At 38.5% G+C, this 9,242-nt stretch overlaps 1 long non-coding RNA gene across 1 annotated transcript; it reads left to right on the top strand.

Annotated features, from left to right (window-relative positions):
* The first annotated feature begins 335 nt into the window (after positions 1–335).
* LOC113587951 lies at positions 336–3,245 on the top strand. The gene is made up of 4 exons (XR_003411806.2): positions 336–454; positions 553–613; positions 1,684–1,822; positions 2,854–3,245. It is a non-coding gene; the product is annotated as an uncharacterized LOC113587951 (long non-coding RNA).
* Positions 3,246–9,242: the final 5,997 nt, after the last annotated feature.

The following is a 9,242-nucleotide window of genomic DNA, read 5'->3' as shown; positions in this document are numbered from 1 at the left end:
GTCAACTAAAGATAGAGAAAATAGCTGTACATCTTAGCGTAGGACACTGAGGAGAGGGGTCCCCCAACAATATTGGAAAAAGTTGCGTTTGTCCCACGCAAAAATTATTATGGCGGGGGAAAAAAAAATGTACATTTTATACTTTTATTTTGAAACACCGACGGTATTGGGTTTTGCAGGCAAATTAGACCAACTACATTCTCGGACTCTGAACCCCGTCACTTCTTATGTTTGAATGTCCGCCAATCACAACCTTGGCTTTGTCTACGTTAGAGCGTGAGGTTCGGTACACTGAAGTTACCTTTGACCAGTTTTGAACTTGAGGTCAGTAAGGACCCGACATTGGATTAGATAACCTAAATACATAATCAAATATAGCCATAATCAAAAGACATAGGGACAAACATTATTGAGGGTTATTAATTTTTTACTGTTTTCAAATAGTAGCAGTGGTGTAAGTATACAACAGATTTTACACACAAGGACATCATAATGAATCATTTACTAAGTTTAGTATTACATTATTTTACATGCTGTGTGCCATCTTATCAGGAGGCTGCTGTTAAAACAGAGGGAAGAGTCAGGTGAGGGAGTGAAAGATGGAGGGAATGAGGTGAGGTCACCCACCAGCATCCTGCACATCACATCAGCTGCACCAGGACACATGCTGGAATTGTACTCCATAGGGATGAATAAGTGGATTTCATACCTTAGCTGTAATGTGGGCTGCCTTAACGTTGGGGAGCTTTACCTTAGTTATGCATCACTGCAGCCAGATTATATTTTAGGAGCAGGAAGGCAGCAGCAGTATGAAGACAAGAGGAGGTACAGGGTTTAAGGGTGTAAACATAGAGATGTCAGCATATGAGCATTTATGTATCTGCAAATCAGTGTTTTGAAATCTTAAAAAGGTTCAGTCTGCCACAAAACCTTATTGAATATGTAGCCATTGTGATTGTTATGTTTAGCATAGCTGTCTTCTGAAAAGTCAAAAGGACTGCATTTATTTATTTTTTTTAATGCCCTTTGCTAAAGGTAATATGTCCTAACTATGACAGCATTCATAAAGTGCCATTTCAAAAGCATGTTCCAGCCACAATAGCTTGACTATAGGCTGTACAGCTGATATAAAAATAGTTAGTAAGATGTAGTATACAGCTGTTCCAACATTTATATTATTGTGAGAACAGTTCCTTATGTTGAGAATTAACAGATTTACAGTTTCAAATAAGAGAATCCATTGCAAAATTTGTTCTGGACTTCTACATAGGCATAGTACTGTGTGAGCAGGTGGTCACAGACATCAGAATTAACTTCAATCAGACTAAGCTTAAGTTAAAGGTTAATTTAAAAAGTGTTTTATTGAAAAACAAGCCAGTACAATAAATTTAATACTTAAGTGTAGAGTCTTTAAATATGTCTGATAAAACATGTAAAACCTAGTAACTAGGGTACTTATCTTACTTTAAATGGCATACTCTAAATCAACAGAACCAACAAATGATTTCAGTACAAATATTAAAACCCTCTTTTTTCCAGAATATGGTTTGCATTTTTCATGTTTTTCCTATAACCATCTGTTCTTTCCATTTTAATATTGGATAGTTCCCCCCCAGAGAAATAACATGCCTCAAATCCAAATCCACCCCCCCCCCCCTTTATCTCTTCTTCATATGCTTTAAGGTCTCCCTGAAACATGGTCAGGAATTCTGATAAGTGTCATCTTGGAGTCCTGTAAGGGTTTTCCTGTAAGGTCTTAACACTTTTTTGCTGCATTGACCCTCTTGTACGGTGTTTCTTCAGAACTGATGCTTTTGCACAGGTAGGAGTTTTACACACACCTCCTTCCAGGCCTTGAACTGGTGTGGGATTGGCCTTAAAACCTGTCCGGGTTTCTCTACAAAAGTTAATGCACGCCAACAGTCAAAAGCCAGCAGTCAATAATAAAGTAATTGCACACATTAAAATATGGTTTATTAAGCCACACATGTTCCTGTCACACTGATAGGCAAGTTTTAGATTATTCATAGACAGAGACGAGTGCTAACCTCTTAAGGACAGATCCTCTGTGATTCACACAAACTCCAAGACATACCAGAAGAACAATGAAGAGCCCTGCCAGTGTTGCTCCTGCTATCACTCCTGAGGAAAATGGGGGGAAAGGCATTTTTGACGTTTTTTCCTTTTGAACCCAACCCAGATTTGTAGTCTGTGAGGTTTTAAAAATGGCATCTCTGGCTGTGCTACTAATTTTGAACCCAAATCAGATTGTGTGATCCCTCAGATCCATACCCAATACAGTTTACATGCACAACTGGACATTTGCCTTATGTAAAAACAATCCATATACAAGCTCCATGTTGGTAACTATACCTTTTGCCTGATCTGCACCAATAAGCATGAATATACATGAATGTTTTCTAACTGCAAATGTAAACAGTGATGATTACTTGCATATCAAAAAACAAGCAATAAACAAAAACTTCAGATCTAGTTACTTAGCATGGGCATATCTGCTGTCAGGGAATCAGGTTAATTTTAAAAGGACAAAAGCAAGACCTATTCATGAATTAAAAAACCTCTAGAACTGATGGCAACAATTCTTCATTTATAGCTGTATAGAAATTATCTTTGTAAATCTTGCCTGAATCCATCTCATCAATTCATTCATCGACAAGAAGCAGACTGCATTAATATGTGCAAAATGTAGTTAAGTGTTTAAGACTAAAGACAGTTGGAGAACTGACCTGAATCTACTGCATTGACCAATAGTAAATAACCTGAAGCCGTTGTTTACATCATTATTAAAAGTATGCCAATTTTAAACCATGATTACCACTTCTAAACCCATAGTGCCAACCTCACCTCTTGGATCAGTCTGACAGCTGATTGAGACCGGATCACTTCTCACATCACCCGAGCACAACCTCAGTGTCACGTCATACCAACGGGCAGGCCGAAGATCATAAACTTCAAGCCTCGTACCATTTGGGTACTGAGGGCTCCTTCCTTTGACCTCCACCTCCACCCCTGTCCATATTCCAGAAGGAGTATCCCAAACCACAACCAGAGCAGTTCCCCCGGCCACGTACTCACAATACAGACCAGTCACAGTCAAAAAGGCTGGTTTAAAAAGAAGGGGGGGGGGGGGGGGGAGAGAAACAGTTGTTTACTTCTGAGGATGCAAAACCCATTAGAATTAAAAGATAAAATAACCCTAAAGCTTTGATTATGAAGTCTGCTTGAATATGTAATCAATCAATTTCATTAAACCTGTGTATGAAGAGAAATTTAGTCCTCTGCTCCTTGTCCCTTCAAATACTGTATAGAGTGTGAAGCTGTATTTGGTACCAGGGGAGAGGGATGAGACGTTATGAGTCACCACAGAACCTGGCTGTGATCCCATAATTAGAATCTCAGTGCCATCACGATGTCTCAGAACGTAGCCGACATTACTGCTGTTCACTTTTGCCCAAGCCAGTACCAACTCATTTTCAAACCGCTGGGAAACATTAACTCTAGGAACATTAACAGGCACTAAAACACAGGTGGTGGGGGGGAGAAGAAGAAGAAGGTCATTTACACACTTGAAGGCTTTTCAATCTGACAGTCACGCCCCATTAATGTCCACTGCATGCCACTTGTCTTACTGGTGACGGCGGAGAAGCTATAACCACTACTCCTCTCTCCTCCAAATATGGTGTAGAGGGTGAAGTTGTACTTGGTTCCAGGAGAAAGAGAGGATACTGTCTGTGATGCTACAGATCCTCCCCAGTACGTAGGAGTGTATGCCTCCGTCTTGTTGCTGTTTCGCAATATATACATGTATGCATTGTTGCCCGCTTTACTCCACTCGAATGTTATTGCTGTCTCAGTTCGTGCCCTCACAGAAACACTGGCAACATTAGGAGGGCCTGTAGAGGAAAGAATTTTTTAAAAATGCAACATTTTTGCCATTTCTTGCATGATATTACAATCCAAAAAAATCTACACCTTACTAGTAACTGCAGCAAAATTGAATCCACTGCTCTTTAGTCCTTTAAACACAGTGTACAAAGAGAAAGTGTATTTAGTTCCAGGTGAGAGAGACGAGACTGTATAGGTCACTGTAAACCCATCCATTGATACAGTGAGTGGAGTCTCTGTTCCATTACTGTATCTGAGTATGTAGCTGGAATTGTTCACTTTATTCCATTCCAGCATCAGCTCAGTCTCTGTCCGAGCCTTTACATAGACTATGGCAACGTTAGGTGGCGCTAGAAGAGCAAGAAAAATTCAATGAGTTTTTAAAAATCACAACCAACAAAGTCATCTACCTGGAGGTGCATCAGACCATCCAGTCATTCATAAGTTTGTAGACACAGATTTGGTAGCTATGGAAAGACATTTTTGTGGTCACTCAGCAAGGTTGATAAGCTAGAGTTCGAGCGTTTAGACATATGCTCATCTGCTAGGCGACCCTTTATATTAACCATCTCTGGAAATGTGTAAGAAATGTCACTAGAACACTGAGGAAGTCTGTTAAGTCACATGTTGCTCTCAAAGTTTGGTAGCAGTGCCTTGTGTGTGATGGAACAGAACCATAACCGAACTACAACCACTAGGCAAATGAGCACCATTATCCCAAGTTTTGAGATCACAAGTCATCAACATTTATAAGAGGCATAAACATTTATATACAGAGCTGATTTAAACAAAAATTAAAACCTCATCTTACGTGCCAGGGGCGACTGACCCTAGAGGGAAGAGGGGGGCAAAGAATTAGAGCAGTGGTTTGTAATATAAAAGTCATGGGTACCACATGCACCACACATTTCATTTTTAATACTGGCTAATGATGTATATAAAATTAATTCTATATTATTCATCACAATACAAAACCCTTATGAGTCAAGTCAACTGGGGGAGATGTGCTCTGAAGTAAAGATTTTCAACTAGAATAAATAACTTATTATAAATTATATTATACATTAACCCTAGCAAAAATGTTTTCAATGATTCCTAATCTTATATATAAAGCAAGTTGAAATTAAACTTCAAGCTTCTAAAAATAAAAGCTTACCCAAAGTGAAGACACACACAAACATAGCAACAAGTTTTCAATTCTCATTTTACCCAAGTGCTGTTTATAGATAGAGAAAACTTCTGAATACATGGAATTTTGTAGAATAAAGTTTAACAGTTCATGAAAAAGCCACATATAACATCTTATAAACAAATCAATATAGATTACAGAACAATCCCCTGCACCTTTTTAATTCTTTCTTAAGCCCTTGCAAAACAAGAAATGACTTCATTAACTTGTCATTAGGCTTTAAAACACATCACCTGCAGCTCAAAACATCCTTGAGTGATGCACACCTAGCTAGATAAATGTATACAAATGTGTTTTATTCTTTATTTATTGTTGTAATAAAGCCTACATGTTGTACTAAAATGCTATATAAAATTAAAATGAATCATTTAAATGTAAAATTAAATGAATGACTTATGTGACATTTAAGTTGTCTTGCATTCTCAAGAAGGTGCCAACCTATATTTTGTCTGGAGAAGCTTAATAGAAGTAATTACATTTACGACATTGAGCTGAATTAATCACTAGAGACTTTGGATTTTTTGTTTGTTTGCTAAGGCTTTGTTTTTACTCTTTCATTGGTTTTGATATATTTTAGTTGGTTGGTAAATTCCACATATTCATGGTTTTCTGATAACAGAGTTGTTAATTAGTTGTCACAGGTGTTGAGTATAGACTGCTTTCGGAGTTCCTTAAAATTGTGGGCAGGGCTTACCCTTATATATTAAGCGTGTAGCTGTTACAAGGTTCAGAGATGCTATGGTTAGTACATCTTTTGTGGCCTAGTTATGTAATTTAACTTTTTTTTTTTTTTTAAATAAAAACCAGCAGTTATTGATTGACAATTTTTTACCAGCTGAGAAATGATCTCTCCTTTTCCAAGCTAATCTAAGCATTTGTCTTTCTTATTTATATCTTTCTGCTATTCTCTTTCGGCTACGTGCCTTCCACATTTCCTTCTAGATGCTTTACTCCTATATGAACTTGATCTATGCTTTTTTTTTTTTTTTTGCTTTTTTTTTTCTTTTTTTTTCTTTTTTCATATTCCAGAAGAAACTGGACAGGATGGTAGCACAGATTTGCTTCTGACCCAGATTTAGTGCTTCATATCTGTCACCTTAATATAATCACTGAAGTTGTTTTTTGTATTCTCCTCTGCCTGAATCTCTATGAAACTTCAGGCAAGATCTGCACATCCTCCTTAATCTCTTAAATTCTGATGGAACTTCACTTAATGTCTCGGAGACGTCAACCTTCAGTCAGACAAGTTCCGGTATTCCTGTGTTCTCTCTAAGCCTCATCTGATCTTCAAAAACTGCATGCTGACTTACAAAGAAGGCAATATTCTGGACCTGGTCTTCCTCTTTAGATGGTAACGTGATATTGCTCACTCTTGCCCTCTCTAGCAACTGAAAGCTGGGATAATCTTGCTCCTCTCCCACTTATCTCAACTTCCACTCCATCTTTGTCCTTAGACTAGAAGGACCTTGAAAGTATCACATCCTGACTCCATTTCCCCTCTAGCACTCAAACCCTCCAACAATGTCACTTTCTTTATTCACTGACCCCCTTTCATCTTGTCTTCAGCGGGAGAAGGTCTTATCCAGTGACTAGGTTGTGGGCCATCCTGCACAGTAATCTGAGAATGGCTGGACATAAAATGATGGATTTCCTGTTACCATCAGTTCTCATCTGTATCTCTGCTGCCAATACCTCATTCTACGAAGAAAAACTATCAACATTTCCAGATGACAGCATGTGAGATGCATAACAATAAAACTCCTCTAACATGGTGCTCTTGATGCTTGTTATACTTTTATTAGGAGTTCATGGGGAATTATAAAACACTTCTGCAAGTTGCTCTGGTTAACGGTGTCTAATTTTATACTTGTAATACAAGCTCACAATGTGTAACAACTGCAAAATGGCTGACTTGCTGTAATATGGTGGGACCTACAGCTAAAGTTTTTTCCTCTCTTACCATTTACTGACTTCCACTTTCACTGATGCATGCTGTGATCTGTTGCAAAATGATCATGTCAAAACAAGAACAGAACTACTCGGTCATTACCCCCACACCAGCAAATTTCAAATGCTTGCTTTTAGAATTAGTCTGCACAAAGATGTCTTCCATAGACTTCAACATAATTGTAAAACCACAATGGTGTCTCATTATCAACAGATATCATTTGACTATTAATTCTATTTTATGTTGCCACGTGCTGAACAGAACACTTTGACATTAGAAATGCCCACTTGTGGAATATAACTATGCAATATGGGAGGTGGAACGTCTCAATGTCCCCTTCTGCACCTGAACTTCAAACTTTCTTTCCCCTCCAAGATTGTCACACCCTGGCTGGGACCAAGTGACCCCTCTCAACCCATATGCACCTATTGCAATGCCGCCACTTCCTCAGGCACCAGTTTATTAGTTACCCCTTTCACCTATGCCGTGTTACCTTCTAGCTATTTAACCTGCAAAGGTGTCTAAGTCCAGTGCTTCTTACTGATGGTCCCAAACCTGCCATTACAGGCTTTGCCCAGCAAACTAATAGTATTCATCTTTTGCTTCTACTTGAAGTTGTTGTTAGTTTGTTTCATTAAACACCCTGAATAGTCACTTCTGCCTTGCTCCTGACAAAGATGACAAGATTAAGTTGGGGTATTTCATACCTCCAACCCTGCAACACATCATGGGGCAATAATTATGAAATAATCTTGAGCAATAACTATATGAGGATTAGGAAAGTCACATCAGGTTTCACTATGTGTACTCTGCTGCATAGAGGTAATGTAGGCTTCCCTAACCTTCAAGCACTTCATTACTGTGGACAGTTTAAGCGTTAAAAGCCTAATGTATCTGAGATTTCATGCAGAATAACTTCAATTTCTTTTGGTTCAGCATCTCCATTGTTGATTGCTTGAAATGTTTGTGTCTGCATTTCAAGAACAGTGAAGACCCAAGTACATTGGCTTATGCCCTTAGTGGCTGACAGAGGACAGTCATCCTCCTCTTCTCACAAGACTGAATAGGACTGAGTAACTTGAACCCATGTCATCAGGACCTGAACAGAAAAATTCTCAATAAAATGTCTAAAGTTAACACTTGCAGGTTTCCTTGTAACTCATTTGATCTAAGCAAACTAAACCCCATCTTGGGTGTTAAGGTCACTTGCTCATTTCAACTTGCATCAGTGTCTCCCTTGATTTGGGATTACGCCAGACATCGGTCGGTTGTCTGAGAATACCAGAGACATGCTGGTCAAGTAAAGAGAGTGCTGGACTCCTTTCCCCACCTCACTTGTTATGGAACGGTGTATGCTTGTACTCTTTTGTTCCTCCCTTTTTTAAGTCAAACCACTTTTCTTTATTTCTTCAATGTGCCCACTTGTGCGTTTTTCCCTTAGATGGCAATGGCACTCAAACTGGTTGTCTGCTGTTCACTTTTAGAATGATGACTTGTGTTTGGTCATGTTAGTAGGAGCACCTGCCATGTATTTGGCTGCAATTTGCTGAGTTTTCTACATATAATGTACATTTTACTTTAAAAGTTTAAAAGACCTATAACCTTTACCTTTCCATATGGGACTTTAATAGTGGAAATGACTGGACCCTGTGTTCTGACCCCCTAGCCCAGTCTTTAATGGTCCATAACAAAAGGTAGATTACAACTTAAAATTTACTGTAAAATATATAGCAGGTAGAGTAAGTGTATGTAATGGTGATCATGCTGTGTACATAATATTAGACAGCCAGAGTACATGCTCAGAGGCACCTTGAGACATCAGCACCCAGTCCAGATTTGAACCTTTATCTGAAGAGAAATAACTACCAAGCAAATGCCTAACTTCATGCTTAGGTAGTACCTAAAAAATCAGACTGAACCTGAACTGTGACTGGACAATTGCTGTAAAGCTTGGATGCTTTGTAGGGAATAAAATCTTTTTTTTTTTTTATCTAATGTAATTTTCATATTTCTAGGTAGTGACAGAGGCTGAAAGTGGAAATCATAATTTCACTCAGAGCAAATAATTGCATTCTAGAATATATTCTGAAAGAACTTGAGCATGTCACACATCACTCTACTGCTGTTGCCTTCATTGGCTTCCAGTAGCTACCATTAGCGTTCCCGTCATTGGCTTCAATCAGTTTTAAAACCTTAATG

Source organism: Electrophorus electricus, chromosome 10, assembly GCF_013358815.1.
Source record: "Electrophorus electricus isolate fEleEle1 chromosome 10, fEleEle1.pri, whole genome shotgun sequence".
Lineage (NCBI taxonomy): Eukaryota > Metazoa > Chordata > Actinopteri > Gymnotiformes > Gymnotidae > Electrophorus > Electrophorus electricus.
The sequence above is the reverse complement of the archived record's forward strand: the minus strand, read 5'-3'. Positions and strand labels throughout refer to the sequence as shown.